Source organism: Bos javanicus, chromosome 25 (assembly GCF_032452875.1).
Source record: "Bos javanicus breed banteng chromosome 25, ARS-OSU_banteng_1.0, whole genome shotgun sequence".
In the NCBI taxonomy this organism is placed as follows: domain Eukaryota; kingdom Metazoa; phylum Chordata; class Mammalia; order Artiodactyla; family Bovidae; genus Bos; species Bos javanicus.
Window position 1 is genome coordinate 34,111,717 of NC_083892.1, and position 13,536 is coordinate 34,125,252.

A 13,536-nucleotide genomic window follows, 5' to 3' on the forward strand; every position below is an offset into this window, starting at 1 on the left:
GGGTCCATTACTGATGATGCCTACCTCGACCTCTTGATTAGGTTGGTGTCTGTGGCGGTTTTCCATTGTGAAGTTTTTATTTTTTCCGTTTGCAGTTTTTTAGGTATCTTGGAGGAGATAACTTTGAGACTATGTCAGTCCTGTCCTCCCCACCCAGCCCTGCCTCAGAACTTTTTGCCCACTGATTTTAACACATCCATTGGTGGATCTTACCTGCAGTAGTTCTTACTGTGGTGTTTCTCTGATGGTAGTCCTGTCTCTTCCTCTTTCCTTCTAAAACATTTATTAGTTGGAACTCTACTGTGAGGAAGGCTTCTTCTTTCCCTCCCATTTTTATATCTGGACTCATGGAATGTTTATTTGTCCTATGGTTAAAACTCCATTAGCAGCAAGCACTCCAAAGAGGAAATTAAGAAAATCATTTATAGTAGCGTCAAAAAGAACAAAATACTTAGGAATGAATTTAAACAAGGAGATGCCAGACTTTTGCACTAAAAACTGCAAAACATTGCTGAAAGGAAATGAAGAAGACTTAAATGGAAATATATTTCTCTTCATGGATTGGAAGACTTACTATTAAAGTGGCATTATCCTCACTCTGATCCAAGCAGTGTACAGGCTCAGTGCAGTCTCTATCAAAGTCCTAATGGCTTTTTATGCAGAAATGGAAAAGCTGATTCTGAAATTACTATAGAATTTCAAGGAACCCCAAAGAGTCAAAACAATATTGAAAAAGATCACACTTGGAAGACGCATACATACTAATTGCAAAACTTATTTCACAGCTGCAATAATTAAGACAGTGTGGTCCCATTATAAGGATAGATAATGGATAGATCAATGGAATAGAACTGAGCCTCCAGAACTTAACACATTTGCGTATGATTAATTGATTTTTTTTCTTTTTGACAAAGATGTCAGGGCCATGCAATAGGGAAAAAATAGTGCTGGGGCAACCAGATATCCACATGTGAAAGAAAGAAGCTGAACCCTTGCCTCACACCATATACAGAAATCAACTCAAGATGGATCAAAGATCTTAATGTCAAAGCCAAACGGATGATCTTAGAAGAAAGCAGGGGTTAATCTTCATGATCTTGGATTTTGCAGTGGTTTCTTAGATATGATACCAAATCACAAGCAACCAAAGGAAAAACAGAAAACAGATAAATCGGTCTGTTATGGACTAAATGTTTGTGTCCCCATAAAATTCAGTGTTGAAATCCTGACCCTGGAAATGCTGAACTGCTGCTTCTCTGCTCTCTGCCATGTGAGAGAGCAGCTGTCTACAGAACACACAAGGGACTCTGGTCAGACATGGAGTCTGCTCATGCTCTGATGCCAAGATCTTCCCACCCTGCAGAATTAATGAGAAATAAATGCTTGTTGTTTTAAGTCTGCAGTATTCATAACAACAGCCCCAAGCTGAGACATGGACTCGCTGTTTCTGTAGCCAAATAGCTTAGATTTTATTCATCAGTCTGCTGAAGCATTCCTCTGTCAGAAACGATAGATGCCATCCAAAAATGTGTCTGATATCCTTGCTTTTTAACTGTTGGGGCTCGCTGAATCGAAGCAGCTGAATTTGACGCACTTCCACTGCCACCTCCTTCAGGAGTTAGCTCATCTCCCTGGGCTTGACATAGCGAACAGGCAATGTCTGGCCACATCCAAACCTTGTAGAGTTATCTTTTGCCCAAGAAATTTTGGATTTTGACAAGAGAGCAAGTCTCCTGAGTGATCGCATAGATGGGGAAATGAGCATACAGAGATCTGATCTTACAACGGAAGCCCAGTGCAACACCCTTGATCTTGTTCTGTGTGTGACTATAGATAATGCCAGTGATAGCCAGGTCCTTCCTGTCTCCCCACCATTCATCACCCCAGAGCCTCTTTTCCTTTCCGAGGAGGCCGAGTTCTACATTAAAGTGATTGAAGACCGTCCACAGGGTGGCCCGGGGGCCCTTCACAATCATTGTGCATCCCTTCAGAGAGAGTGATGTCAGCCTTTTCTGGAATCTTGATGGTCTGATTGCTGAGAATGGGCTTCCTCCCCACAGTAGATGCAGCAAAGAGGATGCCCCATCCCGCACCCCGTGCCACTCCTCTTGTGGGATCTTAGTTCCCAGCCAAGGATTGAACCTGAGCCTTGGGAGTGAGAGCATGGAGTCCTAAGTACTGAACCACCAGGGAGTTCCCGATGCGGTTTATTTTTAATCTGCTTCTGCCCTGAAGAAGTGATCCACCGACCTTCTCTGGGTGCCTGCCAGGTGTTCTCTGCAGCTTTACCCATATTCTCCTCCCAGCAGCCCTTTTGGAATTTTTTTTTTTTTTTGGAATTATTAATAATGATGATTCTCTGTTTTAGATGGGCAGGCAGCTGAGGGAAGTCAAGTTTTGCCCACAGTCATAGAACGATAAGTGGCAGAGCAATTTTGAACTCATTTTATTTAGAGCTATGACCCCATTTTACCTGCAGGCCCTTCTGGCTCCTCTTCACTCACCCCATCCCCGATGCCTCCATCTCTGCGGTTTTTTACCCTCTCCCATCAGGAAGCCATCCTAGGCAGCCTCTGCCCAACCACGAACCGCGTGGGCCAGAACCTGTGCTGCTTGTTTTGGGGGGAAGTAACTGTGTGTCCCTTCTCTTGCCATAGAAAGGACATCTCCTACCTAGTTTGTCTTCTCCTGTTTGGTTAGTATGGTGCTGGGTACCTGGGCATGGAGGACCCACTCTTGATATGAGTGCAGCGGTTTCTCCTCAGGGCAGTTTCCCTCTGGACAGTTGTCTTCAAATCAGCATCACCATCAGTATTTCTGTGATTCTTTGCAATGTTGCCACAGGCATCATTTATGTAAAAGCCAAACAAGGGTTAAAAAACCACCTGGTTCGCTAAGATGAGAAGTGATTGAGGCTGGCGGTGGTAAAACCAGTCTGCAGGTTTGGCTCACTAAATTCCTGCCAAGTCCCATACCCTTTCACTCTGTCCCTCTGCCCCAGTTTTTCTGTTTTATAAAGCAGTGGACTAGAGAGAAATCAAACGGAAGATGGGGCTATTTCACTCCCCTCTGTGTTATAGCCCCTTCTCTGTGAAACCACTCCTAGTGAGAAAAGTCACAATTTCTAGTTGTAATTCAAATATTCCTTTTGGAAAGTAGTCTTGGTTTCCTTTGATGTGACTGAAGTGTAGGGATTCAAGAGTCACCAGATGATGAAAGAGTAGTTACTCACTTTCTCTAGAGAATACTAGAATGGGGGCGTTTGGGAATTTGACATACTACTATAAATATTAACATATGAATAAAACAAAGTAAACAAAAACTCCCCACGGCTCTTAACACTGTGAACGAATAAACAAAGGTGGGCAGGTTGCTTTTTACTTTGTTTTGTCTTCCTGGTAAGATGGTTTGGAACAAGGACAGGCTACTCCTCACGCCAGAGCGGACAGGTGAGCTTGGATAGATGTGCCATCGTCTTTCCATTCCGACCGATGGAGGTTGACAGAGACCTCACTGATCTTGTCTGCTGATGGTAGAAAAGTGCAGACAGCGGACTACCAGGCTTTGGCAGGGGTTCGACTCCTACCTGTGTGTTCTTAAAGCCCAGAAGAGCTGTTGCGGCACCTCTTTGAGTCATTTCAAACCTTCCGAGCTCCGCTCTGGGTCTGCCCTCCTTGGGTACCAGACTTGTCTCCTGTCTCCTTGCGGGAGCTTCCGGGGCCTGTGTGCACACCCACCTTCCGTCCCCATGGAAGTTAAGGTTTCCATGTCGGAAATCAAGGCGAGCCCATCAAGGATGGCTGAAAGACTGCCCTTCTTGGGTGCCAGTGTCCTGGCCTCCCTGGAGTCCTTCTGGATTCTTATCAGTGGGGTTTTTTGTTTTTGTGTTTTTTAACCCCGTTTCCTTCCCACGCTGATGGGGATGCAGTGTTTTGTGGAGTTACTCCCTCCTCCCCAGGTTAGAATGCAAAGGGAAAGCTGCAGAGAAATGCTGAAAAGAAATTGCTTTGTGGAAAATAATTTGAAAGTGAGTCAAGGGTCCTAAAAATCTTTATTCCCTTTGATTCAGAAATGTTTCTAAGATATATTTGGAAACCCTATTTTAAACAAATAATCAGAGGTGCACAAAGTTTTATCTTGAAAAGGTGTCAGTCATCATGTTTATCGTGGTGGTATTTGTAATAGTGAAGATATCCAGTAAGCTACTGTGTAGTCGTAGGCTGGAAGAACATTTGAGATTTTTATAATGTTCAGAATTTAACAAATGAAAAAAGCAGGACAAAATTATTTGTAGTATAAAACCAATGATGTTAAAAATAAATATATTTTATAGTATACACGTAAAAAAATGGGTGGGACAGAAACAAAGCATTTGGGTTGTGTTTTCTTTATGTTTTTTAATGTAATACATTTTCTTCAATAAGCTTGTATTTATTTTAACTTATTTTTATTTTGAAATAGTTTCAGATTTACAGAGAAGTCACACAAATAGTGCAAAGAGTTTTTGAGTGCTCTTTACAGATTCTCCAGATATTAGCATTTTACTTTATTATTGTCTCTCTTTCTCTCCCCCTTTTATTGTTAATATTTTACTTTTTGGCTGCCCCGTGAGGCAGGCGGGATCTTAGTTCCCTGACCAGGGATCTGACCCTCATCCCCTGCGGTGGAAGTGCAGAGTCTCAATCACTGGACAGCCAGAGAAGTCCCTCTCTTTCTCTTTGAAACTGAAGTGTAATCCCCTGCGTCTCTGTGTTAGTTCCCGGTGCGCAACACAGCACACGGTATTCCTGTGTGCCGCAAGACGATCCCATGGTCAGTCTGGTAACCGTCTGTCCTCATGCAAAGACCTTAGAGGTATTGGCTCTATTCCCCATGCTGTGCAGTTCATCCACATCCTCTCTGGCATTCAGGGAACCAGTTTGTTCTCTGAATCTATTTCTGTTTTGTTTTTTAGGACTCCACAGATAAATGAAATATATGGTATTTGTTTCTCCATCTGATTTATTTCACTTGGTATAATACCCTCTAGATCCATCTGTGTTGTCACAAATGGCAAGATTTCATTCGTTCTTATGGCTGAGAAAGTGTCCGTGTTATACACATACCATGTCTTCTTTATCCATTCATCTATGGATGGGCACTTAGGTTGCTTGCATATATTGGCTATTGTAAAGAATGCTTAGGGGTGCACTATGTTTTTTAGAATTCGTGTGTTTATTTTCTTTGGGAAAATACCCAGAAGTGGAGTTGCTGGATCATAGGATGGTTCTAGTTCTGATTTTTTGAGGCGCCTCCATAGTGTTTTCCATAGTGGCTGCAGCAAGTTACCTTCTTCCTACTAACACTGCACAAGCATTCTCTTTGCTACATTCACACCAACACTTGTCTTTCTCACTGTCATGTTTTTCCTTGATCTTTTTGAGAATAAGTTGTACATATGGACATATGAAGTACCCCTAAGTACTTCAGTGTTTCTTTTCTGAGATCCAAGGGCATTTTCTTACATAGCCATGGTTTAATAATATCAGGAAATTAACACTGATATTCTGTGTTCATTGTCTAATCATAGAATTTTTTTCAAACTTACCACTGTCTTTTATAGCAAAAAGAAAAATTTTTTTATTTTTTCTTGGTCCAAGATTGCACTGAACTGTAACCGCCCACTCTTTACTTTCCTTTGATCTGAAGCAGTTCCTCAGTCTTTCTTTATCTTTGTGACCTTGACATTTTTCAAAAAGTCAGGCCATCTCTTTATGGAATGTCCCTCAGTGTGGATTTGTCTGTTTCCTCCTGATATGATTCAGATGTGTTTGTGGAATGTCACAGAAACGGCCTTTTGTCCTTAAAGGCCTGCATCAGGTGCTTTCACTTCGTCGCAGTATTGAACTTTGATCTCTTGATTATGGTGGCGTAAGCCACGTTCTCCACCTTTTATTTCAGTATTGACTCTTGCATTATTCTTTTATCCAGTGGGTTCTAATCTGTTGCTGGCGGTGTTTATCTTGCTGTTCAAGTTGTCCCAGATTTCCCAGTGGGAACTCCTTCAGGTGCACTCCTGCCTTCTTTAGACACGTCCCTGTCGTTCTTCAAGCAGCACAGCAAAGTGATCCAGGTTCATCCACTGCTTTTCCTGCCCTTGTTCCTGAGTCAGCCATCTCTCCAAGGAGCCTGAGTTTCTTTGGTTGGAGAATGGTGTTGAGAAGCCAAGATTTGGATGCTAAATGGCTTCTTGCTCCTAGGATATCTTTATTTCCTCTCAGCAGACGAAAGTAGGAAATACACACAAGCACATACGCATTTCCATGTTCATCTTCATATATGAAGGAACCATTGTGTATGCTGATATCTCTAGTTTCAGTCCAACCCCACAGCATTCATTCCCTGATCTCTCTTCCCATATTTGTACCTGCCTCCTTCAGCAGTAAGAAATCCAGCTCCTGTGAATCTAATATCGTAAGTAACACAGTCATCTCCTTATAAAGAATAGACAAAGCAAAGGTCCTTTGAGACACCCGCCCACCACCATCATATTCTAGATGTTTCCTAGAGGAAATCACTATTGTATATATCCTCCTGGATCATTTTTCTGGAGCACTACCTAATGTTTCTTTCATTTCACTAGTGGTTTCCTAATGAGACTGTCGCTGCCTTCTGTGCTCCGTGTATATGATGACGGTATCAGTGCGAGTGCGCTAGTCCCACAGAGCTTGTTTTTTAACTGTTGTATAGCATCCCATTACTTGGAATGGAAGACGTAAGCTCCCAGTTCGGGGCTGCTACAGGCAGTGCTGAGCTCAGGGGGGGACACAGTCAAGAACGAAGTCACCAGACCCAAAGGTCTGGGTATATATTTTTTTCTTTTTCCATAAGAAAAAAGCTTTAAAAGTATTTTTCCAGTTAGGTAAATAGCACATACTCATTATTATTTTTTTTTTTTTTCAAGTTCACAGTCCCAACTTTATTGTCACTTGGTCACACGCACTTTAAAAAACACACACGCTTGTAAAATACCCACACATCAGGAATTAGAAGGCCATAAAACAAGGGGCTTACAGGTGCCAAAAATATCCTAGGATTCAGAATAAACAAAACTCAAAAACTTATTTGTTCAGAACACAAAGATATTTTGTTGTTCATGACGTTTAAGTTTTGCTGTTGTTTTAAAGGGATATTTTAGGGACAAAAATGAAGCTTCTTGCGTTGCCTGAGGCGGGGCCTGACTTCTGTCTTCCTTGAAAGCATTCTGCAAACTCCAGAAGCCGGTCTGTGCTGGCCTTGCCGTTCACGCCCAAGCCTGTGTCTGCAGGGCTACAGGGCATCCAGGATGTGGTCGATCTTGCCAACCAGGTCCTGCCGCTTTCCCGAGATGAGTTTCTCGTTCTCGATGTATGTGTCTTTCTTGAGCTTGCCGGCCACCACCCGCTCGGCCTCCACCGCCACCTTCAGGACCAGCTCCTTGACCTGCGCGTCCAGTCTCTGCATTTCGCTCACTTTGTCGCACGGGTCGGAGCCCTCGGTCTTCAGCCGGGACTGCGGCAGCGCCACCTCGCTGGTCAGGGCCTTGTGCTCCGTCTCCAGGCTCTTCTTGCCGCTCTTGAGAGTGGACACATCTCGGGACTGTTTGTACCTGTTGACCGTCGTCATACATTAAAAATAAAGTGGGGAAAAAAATCCCCCCCCCCCCGAGATAATATTTTGGTGCTCCGTTCACATATGCATGCTATGCTATATGCTAAGTCACTTCAGTCGTGTCCAACTCTGTGCGACCCCATAGACGGCAGCCCACCAGGCTCCCCGTCCCTGGGATTCTCCAGGCAAGAACACTGGAGTGGGTTGCCGTTTCCTTCTCCAATGCAAGAAAGTGAAAGTGAAGTCGCTCAGTCGTGTCTGACTCTTAGCGACCCCATGGACTGCAGCCCACCAGGCTCCTCCGTCCATGGGGTTTTCCAGGCGAGAGCACTGGAGTGGGTGCCATCGCCTTCTCCACACATATGCATGTGGAGACGTAAGTACTTTACATCCTAGAATACATGTGCTGTTTTGTGGGTACTTTTTTTTCCAGTGTAACTTCAGTCTTTGCAGCTTGATGAATTTTTACATAAACTTCCCAGGAACTACTGCTCCAGATGAGATACTGGACATTGCCCAGTAAGCCAGAAGGTTCCCTTGTGCCTCCTTCTCCACTGATGACCCTTGACCTAAAGGTAACCGCTGTTCTGACTTTTGTCACCATTGACTGCTCTTGCCTCTTCTTGAAGTTCAGCCATAAATGGAATCCTTTAATAAGTCCTCTCCTGAGTTTGGCTTCCCTCGTTCAGCATTACATCCGTGAGATTCAACTGTGTTATTGTGGGTAGCAGCAGTTCATTCTTTATCATGGTCATGGGTGCTTTTGTTGTTTACTTCTTTATCATTAAGACTTTTCATAGTAGTCACAGCTACATTTATGACAGCACATAACCCTGTGCTAGGCACTGTTCTAAATCCTTGACAATTTCAGCTTGTTTCAGTTCAGTTTAGTCGCTCAGTCGGGGCCAAATCTTTGCGGCCTCATGGACTGCAGCACACCAGTTTGCTCAAACTCATGTTCATCGAGTCAGTGATGCCATCCAACCATCTCATCCTCTGTCATCCCCTTCTCTTCCTGCCTTCAATCTTTCCCAGCATCAGGGTCTTTTCCAATGAGTCAGTTCTTCACATCAGGTGGCCAAAGTTTTGGAGCTTCCGATTTAGCATCAGTCTTTCCAGTGACTATTCAGGACTGATCTCCTTTAGGATTGACTGGTTTGATCTTCTTGCTGTCCAGGAGACTCTCAAGAGTCTTCTCCCACACCACAGTTCAAAAGCATCAATTCTTCCGCGCTTGTTTAATCCTCAGAATAACCCAATGAAATGGGTACTACTATTAATATTATTGTAATAACATGTCCTTGTCTCTGTATCAGGTTGAAGAAGCTCCCTGTCACTCCCAGTGTACCGAATTTTTTCATCATGAATGGATGTTGCATTTTGTCAGATGCTATTTCTCATCCACTGGTGACCACACAAGGTTTTTTAAAGAAGCCTATTGATAGAGTGAATCACATTGATGTTTGGATATTGAACTAACCTTGATTCCTGGAGAAAACTCCATTTGATCATGATGTAGTATCCTTTTTACATTTTGTGTTATTTGATTGGCTAATATTTTAGATTTTTGCATCTGTGTTCATGAGGCATGTTTGTCTGTGGTCTTTTTTGTACTATCTCTGTCTGGTTTTGGTATCAGCGTAGTACAGGCATAAAAGAATTGGGAAGCCTTCTATTTTCTGTAAGAATTTGTACAGAATTGGTCTAATTTCTTCCTTAAATGTTTGATATAATTAATCAGTGAAGCTGTCTGCTTCTGGAGGTCACTTTTGGTGATGATTTTAACTAGTAATTTGAATTCTTTTAGAGAACTCTTCAGCTGATCTATTTTTCTGGAGTGAGCTCTGACAGTTCATGTCTAAGGAATTTGTCCATTTCATCTGAGTTATCAAATGTTGACATGAAGTTGTTCATAATTTCCCATGTTACCCTTTTAATGTCTAAAGAATCTGCTGATGTCCTCTTTTTCATTCCCTATATTGGTGATTTATATCTTCTTTTTCTCCTGGTCATTCGGCCTGAGGTTGATTTATTTGAGAACAATGTATATATCATGAGTTCTAAAAATTCTAGTATAGTTGAGAATTTAAGGATTTTTTTTTTTAAGAGAAAACTTTTTGTTGAAAAATATTTTTTTCTTATTATTATTCACGGAGGGAATCAGAATGGACCTTAGTAACGGACACACATTTTATTTACTTATGAAAATATTTATTTATTTTGGCTATGCTGAGTCTTAGTTGCAGCATGTGGGATACAGTACTCTGAGAAGGGATTGAATCCATGCCTTCCAGAATTGGGAGCACAGAGTCTTAACCACTGGACCACCAGGGAAGTCCCTAGATACATGTTTTAATTCAAGCTGCACCCCTCATCAGCTGTGTGACTTCAGGGGGCTGAAAGACTCGTCAACCCCCCAGGATTCCTCTCTCCGCAGCAGAAAGCCCAGCTCCGTGGGAAGCACGGACTGATGCTGGGACTGGTGATCTTGATTCATCAAGAGGGTTAGTACTTGCTCCCCTTTCCTGCCTCTTTCAGAGTCTGCCCTGCGCCTCCCGGTCTCTTCCCGTTGCCCAAGTCCTTAGGCCGTGCGGCGGATGTATCACTGCGTCATTGTCTGCTTTCGCTTTCCACAGCTCTTCTTTAATGAGAACTAGAAGCATGTGTGTGTGTCTGTGTGTGTGTTTCAAAGCCTTTGAAAGAAGGGAAAGAAGGTCAGGAATCCATATTGAAGTGTTGACTCAGGTCAGAGACGAGGGTTTTCCTCCTGGTATCGTCACCAGTCAGCTGGTTCGGTTTTATGATCATGAACTTGGTGGGTCTGTGTCCCAGGCCCCTGGAGTGGCAGACAGTCTGTCATTAAGTGCAGATTACCTAGCCTTGTGTTGACCCACGTCCACTGATGGGAGTGGGGCACGCCTCACCACGGTTCATCTTCTTTCTGTGCATCTTTGTCAGAAAGTTCTTCCTGGAGAGTGTGGGAACCTCCGTCCCTCCGTTACCACTTCTGCAGTCCAGGGCCGCCGCCACCTCTGTTTCCTGACCACCCAAAGCAGGGATCAGCTGCCTCTCAATCTCTTAGGGTAAACTTCTCCGGTTCCTTTCTAGCTTCTCATGTGTCATGTTTTGGGGACCACGCCATTCTGGGGGCCCTTTTCTGACTGTGTTCTGGTTTGTCTCTGATGCTCCCTGTCAGTAGGCCCTTAGTGCAGGTCCACTCTGGGAAGGCCCCGTAGGCTCTGGCCCATCCCATTCCCTTTTCTTGGAAAGGGAGGCATAGGATCTGTTTTGCAGCCTTGCTATGTGGACATTGCCAGTGAATGGTGGCGTGCCCTGCTGGGGATGGGGGGGTTCTGATTGCCCTTTGGCGTTTCTCATCACACCAACACCCCTTATTCCCAATCAGTCACTAGAGGCAGAAGCCGACCACATCTGCCCAGACCTTGAGTAAAGCAGGGCAAGTCTGCAGCTCTGTGCCTCTCTTTTCCGTCTTTGTATTCATAGTCAGTGAAGGCGACGGCGTGGTCAGGAGGGTGGCGGCTTAAAAATGCGCATGAGAGCTGTGAGATAGGTTTTATTGGGGACAAAATGAGGACTGCAGCCTGGGAGACAGCACCTCAGCTCCGAGAAACTGCTCCAGAGAGACGGGGTGGGGGGAGGACAGTATGCATGTGATTTTGGTAAAGGGGGAATACATGCAATCAGGCACAGATTTTTCCAGAAGGTTTCTGCTCATCTCATGAAGCTTTCTGCTAGCCATGAGGAGCAGTCATTACCATGAAGGATTTTAGTGCTTTTCTGGGTATGAGGAGATGCAAGAATTGGGCTCAGAAAAATCAGCTCCTGAAAATATCTGTCTGAAGACCTGTCCTGCCAGTTTTCCCCTGAGCACAGATGCCTCATTTCTGCTCTCCACTCTGAGCTCCTTTCATGGGGTGTTGAAGGTCAGCAGCTGCAGTAGCCCATGATTTAATCCTCGTGGGGTAGATGACAAGTGCCGGTTTGTAGTTGAGGGGTGAGCCATATGAACTTGGCTTAGAGAGGCCCAGCCCTTCCTCCTGGGTCTCTCCTTCACCTCTCATGCCAAATGTGGGGGAGCTTCCCCACCAAGCACAGCAACTGGGTGCCCTGCAGTTTAACTCCATGTTGATTCTGTCTCCCTGGAGAGAGAGTCAGATCCCATAGGGTAAGGGCTCAGTCCCTCAAGACTGCTCCCCCCTTACCCCCACTGCAGATGGTGGTCCCAAGTCCAGGTTGGCATCTGTGCCTCTGACTGATGGACTCTGCATTTTGGCTCCCACAGCCCCCTTCTCAGGTTTGATTAATTTGCTGGAGCCACTGACAGAACTCAGGAGAACACATTTACCAGTATATTAAAGGATCTGATGAAGGATACAGGTGAACAGGCAGATGAAGAGACACATAGGGTGAGGTCTGGGAGGATCCTGAACCCAAGAGTTTCTGTCCCTGTAGACTTAGGGTCACCCTCCCAGCACGTGACTCTGCTCACCAACCTGGAAGCTCCCCAAGCCCCGTGCTTCTGGGATTTGAGGGAGGCCTCCTCCTGTGGGGATGATCAGTTATTCAGTCCGTTTCCAGCCCCTCTCCCCTCTCTGGAGAAGGCGTTGCAGGTAGGGACTGAAAATTCCAAGCTTATCCCCTGGAGAAGGAAGTGGCAACCCACTCCAGTATCCTTGCCTGGAGAATCCCGTGGACAGAGGAGCCTGGTGGGCTACAGTCCATGGGATCGCAAACGGCTGGACACGACGGAGCAACTAAATAACAACAACACATTCATCACTTGGTCGTCCTGGTAACCAGCCCCCGTGCAGGAGCCCACTCACAGTTGCATTCAAACAGAAGATGCTCCTGGTGCTCTTATCACTTTAGGAAATTCCAAGAGTTTTAGGATAGAAACTCTGTGCCAGGAGCAGGGGCAGAGCCCCCTGTATGTATGTATATATATATTTTCTATTATCTCACAGCACTCGTGTGAAGTCTCTTGTACCCATAAATTGCCCTTGCTAACTTTTAGTAGTGTCAACTAAGTTACAGCCTCAGAATGCCCCAGAGTTTATTGCCAAGGGCTTAGGGGATCTGTGGGTTCACAGTGCTTTTGGTTCAGGCCAGGTGGCTGAGGCCCCAGAGAGGCCGAAAGAAGAAACAAGCGCATGTGGCCGTCCACGACCGGCTGCAGTTCCGGTGGTCAGTGGCCATGGGGCTTTGTCAGCTCCGTTTACGCTGAGTAATGCTAGCTCGCTCTTCTGCCTGCTTCTTACCAAGTCATGCTTTCACAGATCCAGCTTCCCTGGCTGCCTTCCTCTTTCACATCCTTGCATCAGACACAGTGTCCGTCATGTGTCTCCACATCCCACCCATAAGCCCTGTTAATCAGGGGAAAAGTCATCAGCCGGGGCATTTGGGCATCTGCAAGGAACGTGGGCCTGCATGAGTTCTAGTCAAGGATGCCTTGGTCATGGCTCCACGTCTGCACTGATCCTGTGGGTGCAGCCACTGTTTGGGGTTCCCACCCCGCCACCTGTTCTGACTGTGCCACACCCTCACCCTTTCATCACTGCCACCCAGAGCTCAAAGGCCTTAGGCGCGCAGAACACTCCTCCACGCACTGGTCTTAAATCTCCTTTTAAAGGCCAGCCTCTTACTCATCACCCTTATACTCACGCATACGCATCTTGTCCTAACGCTCTTGAGTCACACTAGATTCTGTAACTGCTGCTCTTTTATCATTTGTATCAGTGGTTACAAGTGAGTAACTACTGCTCGTTTATCAGTAGGCACATGCTTCCTCCAGCTGGAACTTTTCCCTCCTTTACCCAACTGGTGGACCCTGGTCATTTTTCATGCCCCAGCTCAGAGGTTGGTCCCTGGGTGACCCATCTTTGACTG

General features: G+C 45.1%; 1 protein-coding gene and 1 pseudogene across 2 annotated transcripts in view; one reads left to right on the plus strand and one right to left on the minus strand.

Annotated features, from left to right (window-relative positions):
• Window positions 1-13,536, plus strand: part of LOC133238627 (NADPH--cytochrome P450 reductase) — a 54,337-nt gene that overhangs the window by 10,243 nt on the left and 30,558 nt on the right. The window lies entirely within an intron of this gene.
• Window positions 1,428-6,470, minus strand: LOC133238296 (large ribosomal subunit protein uL6-like; annotated as a pseudogene).